Source organism: Schistocerca gregaria, chromosome 1 (assembly GCF_023897955.1).
Source record: "Schistocerca gregaria isolate iqSchGreg1 chromosome 1, iqSchGreg1.2, whole genome shotgun sequence".
In the NCBI taxonomy this organism is placed as follows: Eukaryota; Metazoa; Arthropoda; class Insecta; order Orthoptera; family Acrididae; genus Schistocerca; species Schistocerca gregaria.
In genome coordinates, this window is record NC_064920.1 from 773,424,718 (window position 1) to 773,447,901 (window position 23,184).

General features: G+C 42.9%; 1 protein-coding gene across 6 annotated transcripts in view; it reads right to left on the bottom strand.

The window, feature by feature from the left end:
- The window catches only part of LOC126268435 (ecotropic viral integration site 5 ortholog), a 335,961-nt gene that overhangs the window by 123,181 nt on the left and 189,596 nt on the right, over positions 1-23,184 (bottom strand). Inside the window, exon 1 of one of the 6 annotated variants that reach the window (XM_049973909.1) lies at positions 17,150-17,757. The exons of 4 other annotated variants lie outside the window; for them this stretch is intronic. The gene's annotated coding sequence lies outside the window, so the exon portion shown is untranslated. Of the gene's footprint in view, positions 1-17,149; positions 17,758-23,184 lie in introns of those variants that run through there. One more of the 6 variants, XM_049973910.1, reaches the window with a different exon arrangement.

Here is a 23,184-nt window from a genome sequence, read left to right on the forward strand (position 1 = left end):
GAAGCCATAGTACAACAGAAACACCAAGTACAGCGTACTGCGCCTCTTATCTGTTCCAGTAAACTCCCAGGGCCGTAAACAGGAATACACTGCGGGCAGAAAGCGCGCACACACCTGCTCCGGGATTTACGATCGGCGCTTTGGAGAGGTGAAAAAAAAACACATGCTTTTTACAGCTGCTCGTATCTCGTGTTCCCATTAACAGTAAGAAGAAAACTGGGAATAACATCGAACGTCTCACTGTGTCATACGATCGTTGTAAAGCTCCTGCAATGAAGGTTTTATGTGGCACAAGTAGCGACGCAATGGTAGCAAATAGTTAAACAGAACACATTTTCCTCATGTAACAGTTTCAGTTGCTGGGAATAGCACTGGTAACAACGTACACACATTCACGTCATTTCTTCTGTGGACCACTGACGCTGGTGACACTCATGTCACATTATTTGTAAGCACTGCTGAAGTCATGCGACGTTTCACGTTTTCAGTTTGACTGCACACTAACACTCCACCACGTTCGGCAGCGTTTAAAAACCTGCAGACAGCTTATCTTCTGATAAGACTGTATGAAAGATTACATGTACTACAGATCTGTCACGCCCAGTGGTTTGCGGACGAATATTATCAAGTGAAATTTACTGGGTACAATTTCAATTTGCAATTCTGCAAACGGTGACAAAAAAATGACTTTACGACTCCGCAGATAAGAATAAAGACATTCGTGGTTTCAGGTGAAATAAAAAAATATTGGTTCAATCCTATTTTTATGTAACTTTACGTGAAATTCACCTCTGACAATTAGCTGACGTTTGCATGAAAAAAATGGGATCTATTATGTACTGTATTCGACGTTGACATACAGGTCCGTATATGTTATTTGAGTGAGTTTTCCAGTAGGAAGAAAAGCAAAACTTTGTTAATGGACTATTGCAGTCAAACCGGCATTCGGGTCAATGATTGATCTACTTACTTTATGAAACCAAGATTGCAATTCCACGCTAACAAGGTAATGTTAGTTGACGTTCGTTTCATTCTGCGACAACTGAAGTTGAGGATGATAGGCATCCCAGAGAATATGCTCAAATTATTATCGGCCTTGATGAATACGCTGAAACGCTGTACGCGTTAAGTCAATTTCACGCATGTCACATATACTAGTTCTGTAATTTGCCATTAATGTATATCGAGAGCATAAACATTTTTAAATCGTATGAAAGCTACGAGTGAAAGATGGCCTGTTCAACATATTTACATGCTCAGATGAACACAAGTTTTGGGACGAGAAATTATGTAATTTAACCTCTTGGCCTACAACCCTGGGTAAGACTCGTGGTAAAGAAGTTGAGCCATGAACAATAAACACGAGTCTGCCTCGTGGTTTGTGCCTCGTACGTATTCCACTGAAACAAGGCGTTCTGGCGGTACTATGTCGGAACAAACGACAACATGAGTTGGCTGGCTCTGAGCACTATGGGACTTAACTACTGTGGTCATCAGTCCCCTAGAACTTAGAACTACTTAAACCTAACTAACCTAAGGCCATCACACACATCCAGGCGGGATTCGAACCTGCGACCGACTGAAGGGCTTAGAACTGCTAGGTCATCCATCGCTGCCAGCTGAACGTCTTTTGTTAACACTTCAGTTCATGCGATGTTATATGTAACTGACGTGACATAATACGTAACCAGTGGCCACGAAAGTCAAACTCAGTGCGTACATGTCGTAGTAAAACAAATACTTCCACCTAATGATGGAGCTCTGAAAGTAGTGAAAATAAAATAAATTTTGATTTATGACAGTAAACTTGTTGTTTCAATCGGCTTGTGCTTCAGTAGTATGGATAATTACTCATTTTCTTTGTAAGGTAATGCTGTCATCGACCCGAAGGCTGTTTCGAACACAACAGTGCTTTACCATGTATGGCCGCAATGGAAGTGATGTGTGTGTGACGTACACTGAACCTTGAACTGATTTACCTAGCCAGTTACATGAGGACCTATTAGTTTAACGTGGACGCCTAACCACGGTGAAACTCAGCATCTTTCACATTACCGGAGGTGAAAGAAGTGATAAGTGGCATAAGAGTACTAGGACTGACGGGTATCGAACCAGAGACCTTTGCGCCCGTAATCTGCCACTTTACTACTGAGGCACCGGGCCAACGTACATGTTGGGCAATTCTCCGTAAACAACCAGTATCTGTGAACTTTATTTGTGGTGAAGCTGCAGATACCTTTGGCGCCTCTCTCTCTCTCTCGCTGCTTCCTGTACAGACAACCAGGCGCGCCCGGAAACCGCAGGCAGCTGGCAGGCGTCCAGCCGACGTCACCATGAAAACTGACTCAGCTGGTGACGGGGCGCGCCAGTTTCCCACTGCCGAGTCGGGATCTCAGCTGTCCCTTGGCACGTCACGCATATTCTCTCCCCCAAACGAAAAATACATCCCACTCACCCCGCGCATGTCTGCCACCGCCCGCTGCTACAGTTATCGCAACGCAACTGTCGATATCAGGCGAGCACAGGGATGTGTCACGCAGTGAAACGAGATGGGATCGATACGAGGGCGGACTCCCTCTGTCTCTCGGGCGTGCAGCCCTTCCCTGCTGCAAACTCCGTGCAACAGCCCCATGCCGAGAACGTTCCCGTGCTGTCACTGGAAGCTAAAATCCATGTTACCTGAGGAGTTTTGCGAAACACGGAGACGGTCGAAATCAGAGCTACTATTAACAGTCCAAATTTGTTGTGTATTATACAGTGAGGGCATTAATTAGTAGTCACAAGAACGTAGCTTTAGTTTCAACAGTTAAAATATAACAAATGTTAAGTATCAAATGGATCAAAGAAAATTAACTTCGCAATGCATGCACTGCTGGCAAAAGTTATCTGCGAACGGTCGAAGACATTGCCACGGGAGTCTGCGCCGAGATTCAGTTATAAAGAGCCTGGGTACATCAGGATTCAGGGTCTTAGTTACAAAACCAAACAGCTTTACTACATCGGCGGTGTGCAATGAGTCTAAAAGGGATTTAACATTGATCCTTTGGTTAATCCCTTGTATAACGTGCAGTGTTATCTTGTACTAAAATGACACGTTTGTGTAGTACATTGTAGAAGCCGTTGATGAAATGGACTAAAAACCCAATCGACCGGAGTTTGTACATCAGTTAATTGATATCCACACCGTCGTAGGCCCCTGTAAGCCCAGGAACACTGCTGTCAAATAGATTTTATTTAAGAATGTACGCTCGAAGTCCGTTGTTAGAAAACGGAGAGTATCCATCGCGCTTCTTCCATTACGGAATACACACTGTGTTATCAGGTAACAAGCTGATCGTCTGTAACTGCTGTTCCATACGACGCCTAAAAATTCGGCCTAAAGTTTTTAACACAGACGAGATGAGGCAATTTGGTCGGCCGATGTGGCCGAGCGGTTCTAGGCGCTACAGTCTGGAACCGCGCGACCGCTACGGTCGCAGGTTCGAATCCTGCCTCGGGCATCGTGTGTGTGGTCCTTAGGTTGGTTAGGTTTAAGTAGTTCTAAGTTCTAGCGGACTGATGACCACAGCAGTTAAGTCCCATAGTGCTCATTCTTTTTTCTTTTTTTTTTTAGGCGACATGATGGAGTCAGGTCGGGATCCCTCCTGGATTTGCAAATAATTTTCATCATCATCGTCATCTGGGAATTTTTTGTTTCTCCATAACTGGCTGAAGACTTCTGTCAATAGGTGTTTCGCTTCAAATAACCTTATAGCTCGGGCAACTAAAGCTAAAGAACTTGTACATACTATCAAACCATTTAAAATGGTTCGGATCGGATGCCATCTGCCTTTTCATCCAAGGTTTTACCTAAGAGTGATATATTTTGTGCGTACTTGCTCCTTGGAAACCTTGACACATTAAGTATTAGTTTTATATGACCTGAAGATACAGCTCCAGGTTATGAAACTGATCGTTATACAGTAAAAACACAATAAACAGCTTTTGCGGATTTGGAGTTTCGCTACCACGCTATAAAGAATGTCGTCGAATGCTTTGTGTTCGTTTTACCGTTATCGGTGACCAAATGTTGCGCCCCGTCCTACATCTTCATGATGTATATGATGTGGACACTCCGGTCTTCCAAGATAACAACGTCCACGATCATAGGGCTGCACACATACGTTTCCGGTTTGACGAACATTCAGTCGCCGCTGCACACCTCTACTGGGCCCCCTAAACAAAATTGTTGGTACTATTTGGAACGGTGGCTGGAACGTGGCAATAAACTTAAGTTTTTCGGAATTTAATTATCAATGAGTGTCTAACTGTCTAGAGGTCACTATCAGAGCTAGAGACGGTGTCACACGGTATTAGTAGGGTGTCTCGTGGGTGTGACTTTTTTTTGCTCGGTGTACTTACCTTCTGAAGTATACAACATACTTTTAGTGAATCGAGCAATGTCTTTTCTCACAAACAATTTTACGTTGGCTATTGTCCACGGACATATTAGCAAAGTCTTAAGGATGAATGTCAATGTCAGCGTTTGGTAGGAGGAGCAGTGCTGCCCCCACAGTCCAGGCTTCTTGTGCCAGCAACACCCTCTCCATCGACGGCTAACGCCAGCACTGCCTGTGCTAACGTTGTCCTTTCACAAAATTCCTTCTCATCACAGCGTAAGTACACAGAGAGGGACGGCCGACACTGACAATGGTGACGATGAAGGTTATCAACTCCGTTTACTGCAGTCTGGAATGGCTCCGAGTGTGTCGAAGGAAGAGGCACAGAGCAGTACTTGTCTCTCAGTCCGTATTTACGGATGGTCCGAGCGAACAGAGTTCCATACTGTAAAGGAACCGCTGCTTTTTACCATACGTACAATTCTATGAACTTATCGACAGACATCTTGAAACACACACGTTTTGTGACGGAACTGTGGCTGAAAGACGATCGTGCGGATCAATTAGCGAAGTTTATGTGCTGCACTGCAGTTCATAAACGTCCAGATGTTTAAACCGCGATCGCACGGGCGGTCAGCGCATAGAAAATAGCTTAACCAGCGCCCGATCTGTCTCCTGCTGCGAGCGCTGATAGCAGGACCACGGATGGGAAATCCAATCCCGCGAGAGCGACGGCCCGCCGGCCGGGGGTCGATAGCCGGAGCCCTGCATCTAATGCTGCTAAAGCCAACTCACAACACGCGCAAAGCTCTCTGCACCTCAACTATGGCAATACTCGAGCAAAATCATGTTCTCCAAAACAAAGTCCCAAAAATAAAAGATAAAATTTAATTTCAATAAGAATAAATGCTTAAACTGCAAAGAGGAGGAGAGTCAAAATCCACGAGCATTGAGCAAGGAGAAGAGATGACTGAACAGCAACAGTCGCTAACATTTCTTCGCGGTGTAGACACTTAATAGCGTAAATTGGACATAGGATATCCCGCATCATAAAGATATCTTCACGTCTAGGACGAATGTAGGGCGCCCCTTGAATGTCGTCACACTCGTCTGCCTCGCATGGAACTGAAATAGGGATACTTAAGAGATATGAGCTGAGTATGAAACCGTAGTCGAGACGTACTCTTTCATAAATACACTTTTCTCCAAATGTTGAAGAATCGTATACAGTACTGTTATTTCAACAATACTGATTACTTCAGAAAATAATGCAACATACTTGTACATAGTTACTCTCTGACATGGGAAATACTTTAATACGTTCACAAAGGTTGGGAATGTTACCTTAGGAAAAATGACAGTAAGTGCAAAATAATAAAATAATATAACGTGAATCTAAGTCTCTAAAATTAGTGTATTACCATAAGAATACGTAAATGGCTTTTAATGAGCATAGAAAGGAAGGATCCTTTATTGTATGATTTTATGATAGCGGAACAAACACTGGTAGCAGTTACTTCTGTAAAATACCTGGTCGTATGCGTACGGAACGATTTGAAGTGGAATGGTCATATAAAATTAATTGTTGGTAAGGCGGGTGCCAGGTTGAGATCCATTGGGAGAGTCCTTAGAAAATGTAGTCCATCAACAAAGGAGGTGGCTTACAAAACACTCGTTCGACCTATACTTGAGTATTGCTCATCAGTGTGGGATCCGTACCAGATAGGGTTGACGGAGGAGATAGGGAAGATCCAAAGAAGAGCGCCGCGTTGAGTCACAGGGTTATTTGGTAACCGTGATAGCGTTACGGAGATTTTTAACGAACTCAAGTGGCAGACTCGGCAAGAGAGGTGCTCTGCATCGCGGTGTAGCATGCTCGCCAGGTTTCGAGAGGATGCATTTCTGGATGAGGTATCGAGTATATTGCTATCCCCTACTTATACCTCCCGAGGAGATCACGAATGTAAAATTAGAGAGATTAGAGCGCGCACGGAGGCTTTGCGGCAGACGTTCTTCCCGCGAACCATACGTGACTGGAACAGGAAAGGGACGTAATGACAGTGGCATGTAAAGTGCCCTCCGCCACACATCGTTGGTTAGCTTGCGGGGTATAAATGTAGACGTAGAAGACAACGTTTGTGTTATGTTAGTTTTCATTCCCTTCTTATTTTAAAGATACTTATTTTAAAGATACTGACACACGCTGTGTAGCTAACTTCCTTTCGAATACGAGTAAAAAAATAAAAAGTAAATTAATACTAACATCGGTGCAAAACTGAATGTTACACGTCCCTCCCTTCCCTGAGGCTAGATGGGATTGTCCGCATTTAATTATTCCACGACTGTTACTCAGAATTGAAAATTAAGACTATCTCTCTTCTCACGCGTGTCCCACTTACTTCCAGTTAACTGGGCTGTATCTAGAAAAGTAATGCAGTTTTTGTGTAATGTGTTCGTACTCCTGAATAAACGGAGCATTAAATGTAATTCTGTGTCGGTTCGTAAATGTAAGGTAATTTGATGAAGTTAACGTCAGAAATACATTGAGAGAGCAGTTAAACAATGTGAATCACGCCCGTGAAGGAGACGATTAGGTCACTCGCGCTAATAGAGAATGACTACGTACCGAGAAAGCGGCTGTAACGTAATCACCGTAGACATCATGCTTGGCATCTGGTTCCGAAAGTCTTAAATAAGACTTTCTGAATCCGTTGTAGCACAAAGAAACAGTAGGAAGAAGAGTAATTTCTGTCAGTATAAAAACGAGTCGGGTAGACATGTTTGGCATCCAACCCCTGTCTGGCTGGTACTGAGTTATACCTTGAGATTTGTCCCAGACTGCAAACTGTTTCCATCTGCCTTGGAAATATTCACAAAGTAAAGTTTTTCATCCCAAGATGCTGCACGCCTGAAGACGACATATCCTTGCCTTTCTGCGACCTGTGAAGTGACGTACCCAACGAATGACAGTACAGTTGGGTGGAGGACACATGTATTAGAGCTTGGAATCTTAACCATGGTCCAGCTTGACGTTTTTCGCAAATACAAGGCATTGCCAGAAGTGACAGGAGCAGTAACTAAGACAAAACCTTATGACTAACTGGGTACCGAAGCTCGAACCCTCCTATTTCTAGTCGAACACTTCTAGTCACTAAGTCATACACAAATAAATGTTTGGAAGGGCGATAGCCGTTCTTCATACCAATAAAAATGAAGCCTTGCGAGGAGGTACTACATAATAATAAATTAACTATATTAGTAACATATTTCAGTACAATAAAATGCTTCTGACCCCTAACTCTTAACAATTTGAATACGTGTTTTAAATTATAGGCAGGAGTGGGTGGTGTACGTGCGGCAAAATACAAGAATAAAGTACTTCAAACCTACTATACACGCTATGTATCAAACGCGTGATTTCTTGCTGTGATGTGGAACGTGCCAACAGTTCTACAACAAATACATTTTCTCCCCAAAAAGATGTTTACATATTGCACTTTGGGTAAATCTTAATGTACATTTTAATTTAACAGTCATTCAGACTTCTTAATAAATGTTAACTTACTTTTAAGGCAATTATTGCCACAGGTAACTTACCTCCAGATCAAAACTTAGATTGTCAAGTATTCTGATGTTTGCACACTGCATATCGTACACACACACACACACACACACACATACACAAAAACCACAACATCTGCGTTCTTTAAAAAAAATGAATAAAAGAAGAGCCAGTCCTGGAAGCAATCATATGGTGTCTGCATGTACTTACACTCGCAAATAATGGGTAATACTTCAAAAGACGTGCATTACCGTGAAGCCAGAGTGAAATCCTCTCTCCTCGGCCTTTTACCTTGAAATGACATTTAAGTTTAAACGCGGTCCTTAGGCCTCTGCTTTTCAAGGTCAGCACTACAGTGTGTCTCTCAGACAGAAGTTTTAACTGGCAGTGACCCTCTTCCACGTTACCAAATTAGCGCCAATGTCCACGCGCAGAAGACTGTTTCCTAGACCCTATGTCGCTGGCCATTGCAAGTTGTAAGGGAGGACCGTACCGTGATAATGCTGTCAGCTCTCTTCCAATGCATCCCATCACGAAGCCCGGACCATCCGGCACGCTTTTTCTTCACAGCGAATAACTGGGATGGCGGCTTCGTCACGGACTTTCTAAGAGCGAAAGAGTTGCTAACCCAGCGGTGCCTCACGGCAACACCCACTGGCCCACTGCGGGCAAGTGCGGGGAAAGCTCCGCATCGCCCGCTGTAATGAACGTATTTTGATCGCGGCGTTACAAACTGCACTTCCGGCGCAGCTATCACAGATCTGGGGAGACGTGCTCCACATACTCTTGATATCGACTTGTGTTTAGGAGAAAGTATCTACGACAACTACTGTAACTCTTTTTACTTTGAAGAAAAGAATGAAAACTAACATAACACAAACGTTGTCTTCTACGTCTACATTTATACTCCGAATGCTAACCAACGATGTGTGGCGGAGGGCACTTTACGTGCCACTGTCATTACCTCCCTTTCCTGTTCCAGTCGCGTATGGTTCGCGGGAAGAACGACTGTCTGAAAGCCTCCGAGCGCGCTCGAATCTCTCTAACTTTACATTCGTGATCTCCTCGGGAGGTATAAGTAGGGGGAAGCAATATATTCGATACCTCATCCAGAAACGCACCCTCTCGAAACCTGGCGAGCAAACTACACCGATATGCAGAGCGCCTCTCTTGCAGAGCCTGCCACTAGAGTTTGCTAAACATCTCCGTAACGCTATCACGCTTACCAAATAACCCTGTGACGAAACGCGCCGCTCTTCTTTGGATCTTTCCTATCTCCTCCGTCAACCCGATCTGGTACGGATCCCACACTGATGAGCAATACTCAACTATAGGTCGAACGAGTGTTTTGTAAGCCACCTCCTTTGTTGATGGACTACATTTTCTAAGGACTCTCCCAATGGATCTCAACCTGGCACCCGCCTTACCAACAATTAATTTTATATGACCATTCCACTTCAGATCGTTCCGTACGCATACGACCAGGTATTTTACAGAAGTAACTGCTATCAGTGTTTGTTCCGCTATCATATAATCATACAATAGAGGATCCTTCCTTTCTATGTATTCGCAATACATTACATTTGTCTGTGTTAAGGGTCAGTTGCCACTCCCTGCACCAAGTGCCTATCCGCTGCAGATCTTCCTGAATTTCTCTGCAATTTTCTAATGCTGCAACTTCTCTGGATACTACAGCATTATCCGCGAAAAGCCGCATGGAATTTCCGACACTATCTACTAGGTCATTTATATATATTGTGAAAAGCAATGGTCCCATAAAACTCCCCTGTGGCACTACAGAGGTTACTTTAACGTCTGTAGATGTCTCTCCATTGAGAACATGCTGTGTTCTGTTTGCTAAAAACTCTTCAATCGAGCCACACAGCTGGTCTGATATTCCGTAGGCTCTTACTTTGTTTAACAGGGGACAGTGCGGAACTGTAAGAACGAATGAGAGGTAGGTCTTAATTGCTACAAGAGAAACAGCAACGAAACACTACCATTAACATAGGCTGCGTCGGTACTGCATCTACAAAACAAACTAAGAAATTTTGGCAACTGGTCGGAATTTCACCAAGTTTTGCTTAATACAACGTTAATCACTAACAGTCTAAATCGCAAAGTCTCTCCTTTCTATTGCTTGTGGCCGTTTTGGGTAGCGTAACTATCATCTGACCAACTTCTTTAACTCAGCCCACATGAGGAGCCGATGTGTACAACAAAAGATTTCAGTACCCAACTGCATAAGTATATTTCACATCTGTAGGCTATCGGAATTCCTTTCTAGCAACTTTATGTTCTTCAATTTAAATAATATTTTAAGTATGTATGCTTGCTGAGGCGACGAATTAAAATTTGTACCAAGGCCGGGATTCGAAGGCAGGCGTCCTGCTCAATAATGCGGTAACCACTACGCCGCCCCGACTTTGCACAACTGCACGAACTACCCTAGCACACTTTCCTCCTTGATCCAAATTCCCATTCACGCCTCACTCCATTTGGTATTCCCCCTAAAATCAAACAGCATTGTAGAGGCTCTCCAATTGTGTTGGAACACCACCTAAGCATCGAATGACACAGGGGATCCTGCTTGAAACCCAGCACAGGTGTCTTCAGTCCGTACATATACTTCGTAGATGGTTGAGACTTGAAAGGATCTTTCGAAGCATGTAGTTCCTTTCGATGGTAAGGTGCTATTCCAATACAGCTGAGATCCTCTGCAATGGTGTTTGAGCTTAAATGGAATACCAAGTAGGGGAATTTGAATTGAGGAGGAAGATGGCCAGAACAATCCGTGCAGTTGTGCAAAGCCACGGTGACAGGGTGGCGTAGTGGCCAGCACATCTGGCTAGTGAGCAGTAGACCTGTGTTCGAATCCCGACCTTGGTACAAATTTTCAATTATCGCTTGAGTCTGCATTTATACATCATAGACGGCTGAGACCTGAGAAAAGTCTCTGTAAGCATACAGTTTCCTTTGAAAAAATACACGAATAAAATACGCAGATCTCATTTCAAATATACGATTCTGAACTGCAAGGTTCGCAGAAGCGCTTCTGTGATGTTTGGAAAGTAGGAGATGAGGACTGGCAGAATTGAAGTTGTGAGGACGGGTCATGAGTCGTGCTTGGGTAGCTCAGATGGTAGATCACTATCCCGCGGAAGGCAAAGGTCCCGATTTCGAGTCTCGGTTTTAATCTGCCAGGAAGTTTCAATGGCCGGAAAAGTAGTCACCTATGATGATTTAATACTGATGAGACCATTCGCCTTTAAGTTCTTGGAGGAAAAAAAAAGTGCAATGCAGTTAGGTTCGCGCAGTAGATTTTTCGTGATAACGTCTGCATTAAATAATATCAAGTGTTTGGTATTAATATACGTCATTATCAGTCTCTTTAATACAGTAGCTACATAGCAGTATAATGGTAGTAGCGTGGACTTACCATAAGGTTGGAGTGTAGCTGACTGCTGTATGATCGCTTTGTACCGAGTTTTTCGTTTCCTTTTCGACATTGCCGTAGCCTTCGCGCTTCTTTCGGTCCTGGACTTGTTAGGCTATTTGGATTCCTTTCGATGCGAGTTTTTCTCTTACATGCATCTTCCATAATTCCGAACAGTGTTGCATCTTATATTAATTTGTAATTTTTAATATAATACCGATTTGAACTTGTTGCAGCGAATATTTGTTTATTACTTTGGGCTCTTGCAGTGCTACGCACGATATTCACAATGATGCAGTTGAATGGAATGGACAGTGTCTTGAAAGGAGGATATAAGATGAACATCAACAAAAGCAAAACGAGGATAATGGAATGTAGTCGAATTAAGTCGGGTGATGCTGAGGGCATTAGATTAGGAAATGAGATACTTGAAGTAGTACAGGAGTTTTGCTATTTGGGGAGCAAAATAACTGATGATGGTCGAAGTAGAGAGGATATAAAATGGAGACTGGCAATGGCAAGGAAAGCGTTTCTGAAGAAGAGAAATTTGTTAACATCGAGTATAGATTTAAGTATCAGGAAGTCGTTTCTGAAAGTATTTGTATGGAGTGTAGCCATGTATGGAAGTGAAACATGGACGATAAATAGTTTGGACAAGAAGAGAATAGAAGCTTTTGAAATGTGGTGCTACAGAAGAATGCTGAAGATTAGATGGGTAGATCACATAAGTAATGAGGAAGTATTGAATAGGATTGGGGAGAAGAGAAGTTTGTGGCACAACTTGACTAGAAGAAGGGATCGGTTGATAGGACATGTTCTGAGGCATCAAGGGATCACCAATTTAGTATTGGAGGGCAGCGTGGAGGGTAAAAAACGTAAAGGGAGACCAAGAGATGAATACACTAAGCAGATTCAGAAGGATGTAGGTTGCAGTAGGTACTGGGAGATGAAGAAGCTTGCACAGGATAGAGTAGCATGGAGAGCTGCATCAAACAAGTCTCAGGACCGGAGAGAACAACAACAAGCGAATCAGTGTTTTGTATAGCTCAACGCGTTTCCACGCTACACTAGTCTACAACTTCACACAGAGTAATTTGTAATAATCACGCGAAGGACGTCACAGGCAAAACAAATACTGTATGACAAATTTGTACAGACATGATATATCCGTTGAGGGCTCAACCACTGTTTACTTATTAGTCTCGTAGTTGTGAGCGATTCAGATCTGACGGAAATCTGCCACAAAACGAAGTTCGACTGACGAGCGAACGGACGTTTAAACGCCAACAATATTAAAACCTCAATTAACTATAATCAACTAATCAAATATAGCACTGCGCAAAGCTGAACGGACGCAGTAATTAACGACGATGAGCGGTGTCAACATATTCTAATTAAGCCAACAGTCCTACTGTTCTAGAAATTATGAATGTATTTTCGGTGGTAGAGGTCGGCTAATTGATCCCAGGCGTCGAAAGCAAGTCAACGCTATACGCGAGAAACAACGTCACGCCTTGAAAGGTCATTTTCTGCTTACATAACACAACCTGTGTTCCTGTTCCCTCTATCGTGCTTTCATCTGAACCACTCTCACTATAGAACCATTGCTAATTTTTTCCGAGTTCCTAGTATAATAGAGGTAAACAGACAGTAATCTGAATGATGGACAGTATCGATTATAAATAGCAAACAGTGTTCACTGTCTGTAGAACTAATTGGCCCTACCTGGATTACGGCGAGCTCTGATGCATTGAAGCAGGGCAATTGGCAACTAAATGTGCGAACTAGCACAAATATTCTTTCTGCTAGAGGGTATTATGTATAAAAAAGTCGCTCCCCCTCCTCAGACGAAAATTGACACATCCCTTCCTAATTACTGACAACGTCCGTCTGTGTACCACAAGGTATGCACATCTGACAGTGAGATTTATACATAGCTGAGCGCAGGTAAAACAAATGATGTCATGAACACCTGTCAGTACAGTCATCACTGCTCTCATATCGCTACCTGCACCTTCTCAGCCGTAACTTGCGCACTGAACGTGCAAGCATGGAGTTAAAACACAGCCGAAACAAACAATCCTTACCAGTAAATCGTAGCTATCTGACATACTGTCTCCTCTACTTCCCTTCAGTCACCAATGTTATTTTGTTACATCTTTCGTGAAAGTAGAAAGAGGATGATCATTGGCAATAACAGTAAATCCAGATTAATGGCAAATTAAATACAAACAGTCATATAGTAATAACTAATACTACACTGCTACACTCGTGTTCCCGACGACCTTCAAACGGCATGGCTACGGGTTCCCGAGTCTTGTACAGAGGTACTATTGACACCAATGCCATCATCACAAAAGCATACTTACATATTCTGTGTGTGTATACATTTTCAGCTCTATTTACTTTGTATTATGATGACAAATCTTATATCACTGGCAAGGAGAGGTCCCCAGCTCTGACATCGACTCCTTGAAACAATGTATATCGTGATGTAGATTAAGGTCCAGCGATTCACACCCTGCAGCCATTCACCCTGGTGGGTTCACGTCTGCGAGTGAGCGACGAAAAATAATTTCGGAATTTCGCTTGATGCTCTATAGCTTTAAAAATGGAAACGATTTACGGAGTTATTGCGTAATGTAATGGTGAAGGTACTAACTTCACATGCAACAGGTTGTTGGTTCGGGTCTCGTCAGGTACATTGAAATTTTTAAAAATCTTTATCGAAATGACTGGTTATTATTTCTGTTCAGTTAATTGGTTGAAATGTACATTTTTCTATTCATTTGTCACCCCAAATTAGTCATCGTATGAAATACACCATTAGTTGCCATTTTGCTTCCTATCAGTCTTTTACCACTTTTAATCCCCGTTCACGTGATTTTGCTTAATGCTATATATTAACTTCGATTTAATTGCTTCCATGTTGTCGTCTGACATTTTCCTCCATGTTACTGCATTCATTATCTCTGTCTCATTTGGTTTGATTTCGTTTTACTTATAATCATTGCTTTCATTTAAATCATCATTAATTATCTTTTCCATAGTGAAATAAGAATTTATTTTTTGAATGTTTGTATAATAATTGCCATCCATGAAGGTTTGCCACCTTGTAACGAAAAATACATTTTGACACCACTGCACTGTCAATGTAAATAGATTACTTTGTCTTTTGTTTTGGACTTACAGATCAGCATATTCAAATGTTCAAACATAACGATAGATAGAAAAATCAACTCACATGCACAAAGATTCCAAGTGGGAAAAGATTGATTGGAATTAAAAATAAGAATTCTAGACGTTAAAACGTTGATTAAAATGATGTGGCAAAAAAATAAAAAAATCATGTAAACAAATTAATCGAAAAAATAATGATCAGTCATTCGATAACTATTTAAAAATACAAAAATCAATATACTTGACGAGATTCGAACCGAAGACCTTTGCATGTTAGGTCTGTACCTTAACCAATTTTATATTACTTTGTTCGTTAATGTTTGTTGCATTTGTTTGGGGCGGACAACTTGTTCAAGTTCATCGGTTGATCCGTTAACTCAGTTTTTTTTTTTTGTGTTACAGAGGGCCACCATTAGGCTGTGCTCCCAATCTATAATTCGTACTTATTTAAAGCTATAGATTATCATGCGAAATTCTGATTTTTTTTTCATCGATTACTCGCAAAAGATGGCCCACCATGGTGAATGGTTGCAGGATGTGATTCCTTGCACCTTAACTTACATCATTGTACACGTCTTTTGGTATTCGTTCTTTCGATATTTTTTTTAATTATTTTGGCAGGAGTTCTCTGAGGATGTCGCATGACATCTTTCACATTCTCTCGATGCGAGTGGCCAGTCCCTTGACCGAACAGGCTAGGCTACCGGACTGGCAAAAAAACCTTCCGGCTACGGCGGCGATCCCTGACCATTAATGAAGGAAAGAATACAGCATACTTTACAAGAACTGTTGTATTAGGAAGTATTTCGCAAAATCAACGCCGTAGCTTTTTAACTTTGACGAATATAAAGCGCAAAAGAACGTCTCTCGACAATATTTTGACAAGTTACATACGTAGATTGCGTCCTTGTTGCAACTCATGAGTTGTGATACCGCCACGATGCGAAACCGTATCATGTCGAAGTTGGTGGCCATGCATGTAAAATATCGGTTTCATCTACCGGTAAGATTATGGCCAATGTTTGCTAAGATACGAAAGGGGCTTCTCTTACTGATTGCCTTGGGAACGAGAAATCACTAATCGGCTTGTTACGCTAGCTCGCTGACCCAAATAAAAGATAAAGTACATGGAAAAGTCTATTATTGTTGCGCTACAAAGTCGATAATTTTCTCTCGTCTGCATATGAATAAAACAGTCTTTCTTGGAAACAGCAAAGCCAACAACAAATAAGAAGTGGCTACGCAGTTATAAATTGTGGGACACACTTAGCAACTGTTGCAGAAGTGAATCGAACCGACGAAGTGAAGCCAACACGGGGCTCGGCCGACGCAGTGAGCTAAGCAGGGGAGCGCGCTAGTGGGGGGAGGAGGGAACGAGGTTACAGATGAAAGTCGCCAGCCAAGCTAGCCCAGGCATGCAACAGCGGCCGCCGGGTGCAGGCGCACTCTCGCGTTACGGCGAGGGCCGCTCGCTTCAACATCCGTTTCACCCGCACTCGTTGCCCGAACCTCCACTGTACACTGAGCTGCTTCAAGTTTTGCAGACACAGATGCCGCTACACTTATAGGGAAGCGCCGAATTATAGTGGTATCGAAAAATGAGTAAAACATTTTGCTGAAAATTATCGTCTCCAGGGAGAAAAACATTGACATAGTTTCCACGTAGATCGACGACGCACTATCTCTCACTCTCAGTTATGGTGTAGAAATCGGTACGTAGCTTTTTAACACTTTTTGAATTGAAACTTTCTTTTGGCTACTTACAATACGCCATTCGTTTTACAAAATATTAAAAATACTCCATTCGACCAAGTCCAGGCCCCCCTCCCCCTAAAGAAAGAAAATTACCTTACAAGCGCCCTTGGCTTTCACTGCAGGTCTAGGCTGAAAACAACATATTTCGAACGCTACCAAATGCCTATCCTTTATAGCGTATATATTTAATACGCCACAAAATAATCTATTCAAGGGCGTATTACCGAACTTCTGCAAAGGCGGACGTGGCCAGTTTGTGGACACGATAATAAAAGACAACAGAGTTGCGAGAAACAGCTGTTGTGTTTAAGATGCCCAGCCGTCAATGGCATGCGCTACTCTTAAGATGGGTATCCACTTGCGAGCAACATTCTCGCCAGTGGTTCATGAGCGGAGAGCCTGGCTTGACTGCTCGTGAGTAGACACGTTTATAAGCTCGTTACAATGCCGTCGCCGCTGAGCCTGACCGTCCCTTTGTGCGCACCGAAAAAACACACAGCAGGTGGCTAGCAAGTGCACACATGCACGTACCTGTCCCTCCCGAGAACTCCGAACAGGAACGTTAACGATATACAGACGAGTAAACACTTGAGAAGACGATAAATAACCAACGACTGGTCGTGAACTAAAAGCGAATGTATTTTGAACATATCTCATACTTTTTTGTGTTAAAAGATGAGATGATTGCACGGTTTTCTAGATCCAAAACATTCAAATTACATCAATGGTCACAGATGTTACTTCTGCAAAATTCGCAGGTAAAAAATTGGTACTGTGTGTAGCACTATCACACAATACTTTTAGAGTAACATGTAATAACTTTTTAATAACACTTACCTAAAGTCTCTGGGCCTTGCTAGAGTACAATGTCACGTCACAGATGGAAAGCGATGTCCAATATAAATAAACGAACACAAACAGAAACACTTCTGTGAACCAGTCACCCCGACCAAAATTTTTGCTTCGTGACTGCTATCCGTTCGATGCGCAGAAATCGAAGCAAAATGAATTTCACTTCACAGTTCCCAGCGAACAGGTGACTCCGACAGCTCGATCACATTCCAAGCAGGCGGTTGCCCACCCGCGGCCGCCGAGGCTGTTAATATCACTGGGAAAGTTACGATCTTTTGCGGAATTGTTCGCTTACGGAGCGCAGAAACGACACGTCATCAGGTCGGCCTTCACCTGGCAAGCCCTAGCACCGTTACACGAGCGTTGCGGGCGAGCGCGAAGCCCCCAACACCTGCCACTGTCTCCGTCCGACTGCAACACAACGACTGGATCGGCGGCGACAGCTCTGCCCACGCAGCGCCTCCTATGCTACGGTGGCGCTGCCACGCGGCGGCCGCGTACACCAGACGGCCGCCTACCTCGCTCGTCGTTCCGCTGGACAGCCGGTTCGCTGCCCTTCTGCGTTGCGACTCACGGTTCTCACTCTGAGAACTGACAGCGTCGTGAAGTACAGAGCGTAGCCACTGGCAGCGCTTATTAGATTCGTAGGTAACTAATTATATTTATGTATGCGATGTATAAACGTGTAAATTCTGTTTGTGCATCCGTAGTATCAGTGCACTGTAGTACATAATTAAATGTAACAGTGTTACATGAATCTAACTGAGGTCTGGAGCTCTCTTACGAATTTTATAAACAGCATAATTTGCTGCTTCATTCATGTTTAATATTTAAATTTACTTCAGCACGACGCGTTTCGAAACTAGCTGCTATTTTCAGGTGCACGTCTTATACACTATTTTGTATGGCTACATTCACCAGCGATAGGATGTTTTTTTGTTATCTGTGCCAGTGAGGTTAAGTGGGTAAGTCTTTCGGAGAAATTTACACTGGGTCGCCATCCGTATATTTTTCTGTCTTGCTTTAACATGGCATACATTCATTAAAATAATATATTACTTTAGAACAGAGTGAATGTGCACACTAACAGCGTACAAGGGCATGGAAGGTTGATTGGACATTACTGCCGAACAATTACTGAGAAAAGTTGCACCCACTAAGCATCTCGGTGTACACGTAAGTATCGAACAGAAGTGGAACAACCGCATAAATCTAATCTCAAGAAAGGCGGATGTTAGATTTCTTAGAAGAAACATCAGGAAGAGTAGTCCATCCACGAAGGAGCTATCTTACAAAACCCTCGTTCGACCTCTATTTGAATACTGTTCGTCAGTCTGGTGTACGTAACAGATAAGACAGAGTGAAAATAGAGAAGATCCAAAGAAGAATAGCCACAGTTTGCTACATAGTTATTTAAGCGCAAAAGCATCACAGAGATACTCATCCGCCTCCAGTCGCAGACGCTACAACATGCGCGTTAAGTGTGTTACTGTTAAAATTTCGAGATTGTCCGCTCCTAGAATAGTCAACCAGTATGTTGCCTTCTCCCACCCATATCATGCTGAAAGACCGACAGATCAAAACTAGGGAGATTCGAGTCGATACTAAGCCTTACAAGCAGTCGTTCTTTTGAAGTACCTTTCACGACTGGAACAGGAAAGGGGGTAAGCGACAACGGCGCATGAAATATCCTCGGCCACACACTGCAAGTCATTCCCAAATATAGACATAGATACCGAAATGTCGTTATGTGTAGCAGGATATTTTTTGCAGCTGAAGTTAACACAGTCATATGTACAAGATAATCAAGAAATTGAGAGTGAGGTGAATGGTTGTGACTAATGGTGCTGGAACCACGCGACAGCTACGGTCGCAGGTTCGAATCCTGCCTCGGGCATGGATGTGTGTGATGTCCTTAAGTTAGTTAGGTTTAAGTAGTTCTAAGTTCTAGGGGACTGATGACCTCAGATGTTAAGTCCCATAGTGCTCAGAGCCATTTGAACCAGCGAATGGTGCTGGAGAAGCATAATGCGAATAATCTAAATTAGAAAACAGTTAATTAGCCAAAGGTAGAAGAGATGAATCCACAAATCTCGTTCAAGATTTGGATGACCAAGCTTGAATGGCTATTACGACACGGCATCATGATACAGAAAACTTATTCGAGAGAGGTAGTTAAGATCTACATTTATACTCCGCAAGCCACCCAACGGTGTGTGGCGGAGGGCACTTTACGTGCCACTGTCATTACCTCAATATCCTGTTCCAGTCGCGTATGGTTCGCGGGAAGAACGACTGCCGGAAAGCCTCCGTGCGCGCTCGAATCTCCCTAATTTTACATTCGTGATCTCCTCGGGAGGTATAAGTAGGGGGAAGCAATATATTCGATACCTCATCCAGAAACGCACCCTCTCGAAACCTGGCGAGCAAACTACACCGATATGCAGAGCGCCTCTCTTGCAGAGCCTGCCACTAGAGTTTGCTAAACATCTCCGTAACGCTATCACGCTTACCAAATAACCCTGTGACGAAACGCGCCGCTCTTCTTTGGATCTTCTCTATCTCCTCCGTCAACCCGATTTGGTACGGATCCCACACTGACGAGCAATACTCAAGTATAGGTCGAACGAGTGTTTCGTAAGCCACCTCCTTTGTTGATGGACTACATTTTATAAGGACTCTCCCAATGAATCTCAACCTGGTACCCGCCTTACCAACAATTAATTATATATGATCATTCCAGTTCAAATCGTTCCGCGCGCATGCTTCCAGATATTTTACAGAAGTAACTGGTACCAGTGTTTGTTCCGCTATCATATAATCATACAATAAAGGATCCTTCTTTCTATGTATTCGCAATACATTACATTTGTCTGTGTTCAGGGTCAGTTGCCACTCCCTGCACCAAGTGCCCTATCCGCTACATATCTTCCTGCATTTCACTACAATTTTCTAATGCTGCAACTTCTCTGTATACTACAGCATCATCCGCGAAAAGCCGCATGGAACTTCCGAGACTGTCTACTAGGTCATTTATATGTATTGTGAAAAGCAATAGTCCCATAACACTCCCCTGTGGCACTACAGAGGTTACTTTAACGTCTGTAGACGTCTCTCCATTGATAACAACATGCTGTGTTATGTTTGCTAAAAACTCTTCAATCCAGCCACACAGCTGGTCTGATATTCCGTAGGCTCTTACTTTGTTTATCAGGCGACAGTGCGGAACTGTATCGAAAGCCTTTCGGAAGTCAAGGAAAACAGCATCTACTTGGGAGCCTGTATCTAATATTTTCTGGGTCTCATGAACAAATAAAGCCAGTTGGGTCCCACACGATCGCTGTTTCCTGAATCCATGTTGATTCCTACAGAGTAGATTCTGGGTTTCCAAAAACGACATGATACGCGAGCAAAAAACATGTTCTTAAATTCTACAACAGATCGATGTCAGAGATATAGGTCTATAGTTTTGCGCATCTGCTCGACGACTCTTCTTGAAGACTGGGACTACCTGTGCTCTTTTCCAATCATTTGGAACCTTCCGTTCCCCTAGAGACTTGCAGCACACGGCTGTTAGAAGGGGGGCAAGTTCTTTCGCGTACTCTGTGTAGAATCGAATTGGCACCCCGTCAGGTCCAGTAGACTTTCCTCTGTTGAGTGATTCCAGTTGCTTTTCTATTCCTTGGACACTTATTTCGATGTCAGCCATTTTTTCGTTCGTGCGAGGATTTAGAGAAGGAACTGCAGTGCGGTCTTCCTCTGTGAAACAGCTTTGGAAAAAGGTGTTTAGTATTTCAGCTTTACGCGTGTCATCCTCTGTTTCAATGCCATCATCATCCCGGAGTGTCTGGATAAGCTGTTTCGAGCCACTTACTGATTTAACGTAAGACCAGAACTTCTCAGTATTTTCTGTCAAGTCGGTACATAGAATTTTACTTCCGAATTCACTGAACGCTTCACGCATAGCCCTTCTTACGCTAACTTTGACATCGTTTAGCATCTGTTTGTCTGAGAGGTTTTGGCTGCGTTTAAACTTGGAGTGAAGCTCTCCTTGCTTTCGCAGTAGTTTCCTAACTTTGTTGTTGAACCACGGTGGGTTTTTCCCGTCCCTCACAGTTTTACTCGGCACTTACCTGTCTAAAACGCATTTTACGATTGCCTTAAACTTTTTCCATAAACACTCAACATTGTCAGTGTCGGAACAGAAATTTTCGTTTTGATCTGTTAGGTAGTCTTAAATCTGCCTTCTATTACTCTTGCTAAACAGATAAACCTTCCTCCCTTTTTTTATATTCCTATTAACTTCCATATTCAGGGATGCTGCAACGGCCTTATGATCACTGATTCTCTGTTCTGCATATACAGAGTCGAAAAGTTCGGGTCTGTTTGTTATCAGCAAGATGACGAAAGTAGAGAGAATCTGGATTAAAATTTTTTATCGTGGACTCGATTGTTATCTTAACAGCTGCTATTGGTCTGAGATTATCGATATTCATTCCTTTAGCCGTCAAACTGCACAAAGAAGCTATCCATTAAGTCATCATAGAACATAATCAACCTAATGCCATTCAATAATAACAACAATAGAAGTAACTGAAGTTGATTATACGTAATACTGCGAACCATGTTAGGAAGACTTTCATCTGAAGCAACCAGTCGAGTTAGGGTCTTGGTATTAGTCTATGGAATCAGAAGTTAGCATGGAATGAAAGAAACGTTTCCACGTATCACTGGTGGACTGTAAATCTAAATCTTGAGAGTTGAGTTGGCACAACAAATTGGAGTAGTGCTACAGATTTGCCATACTCATCCCAGTAACTCGCTAGAGTTTGTTGCATGCATGTGGAAATGTGCCTGCATTTCTTTGGACAGGATGGCTTTGGTGGCAGATCAAAGTCACGGCCACCTATAATGGGTTCTCAATAGAGATAGTGATATGTCGGCTGGCAACACATTGTGCCGTTTCTCGAGTCTCGCTTTAATTTGCAACAAAGCATCCGTTCAGTACACGAGAGGCGGTGTAGAGTTGAAAGGCATTTTCCAGAGAACTAGAGGTCTGCATCTTATATTTACGATCGCTGGAACTGCTGGGTGCTTGTAGTTCCGCGTAAGTTCGTCAGACGTCAATACAGCCTCTTTGGACTGCGGGAGCAACCGCACTCGACTTCGAGAGTCTCACCCTCGAATTGTCCTACAATCTACTATAGTTACACGAGCGTCGCTCAGTTGCACGGTGTTGGATGGGACGTGAAGGCGCGAGGAAGGAGAGTGCGAAAGCGAAACTTAATTCAAAATAAAATATCCGGAGCGCGAACGACTTTAGTTGTAACAACGTTTGGGAGAGAGTTTCGTTAGTGACTGATAAGGATGTCGGCTACAGGTACTGTGACAAGTGTTCTTCAGATCCGCCACCAAACGTCTCATGGCACAAGTCTACAGAACACGACAAAGTGTACATTCTGAAGCCTTAGTAGTTTCAGTGAAAGCTACAGTAACTAATAAGGTCCCTAGAAATGTATGCCAGAGCCTTTTGTCCATTTACATTAACATTAGTTGTAGGATTTCGCTCTTTATGTCTGAAGCTTGTAAATGTCGGTTCAGAATTGGGTAATGTTTAACGTTTCCAACATTTTGTCTCACCCTATTACGGTAGCACGAAACACTGAGAGACACGCCGATGAAATACGAGCGAGTATGATACAAGGCTTACCCAGGCCATGGGCGTGAATGCATATGGATGTATAGCGGATATGTGGACCGATGGATATAGGAAAATGCGTTACCTATCTAGTACTGCCCACTTTGATTATCAAGACTAGGCACTGCGAAATATGATATTGGTGACAACTCACTTTTCTGAGAAAAAGAAAAAAAATATGAGCAATTTATTAAGCACTACATCGAGGAAACATTTTCCAAAGTGTTAGGAATAAATTCGTAGCATTTTACTAAGGTTTCATTTGCCACTGACCAAGGCACTAATATATGCAATCCTTTCAGCATTATGCATGCATTACACG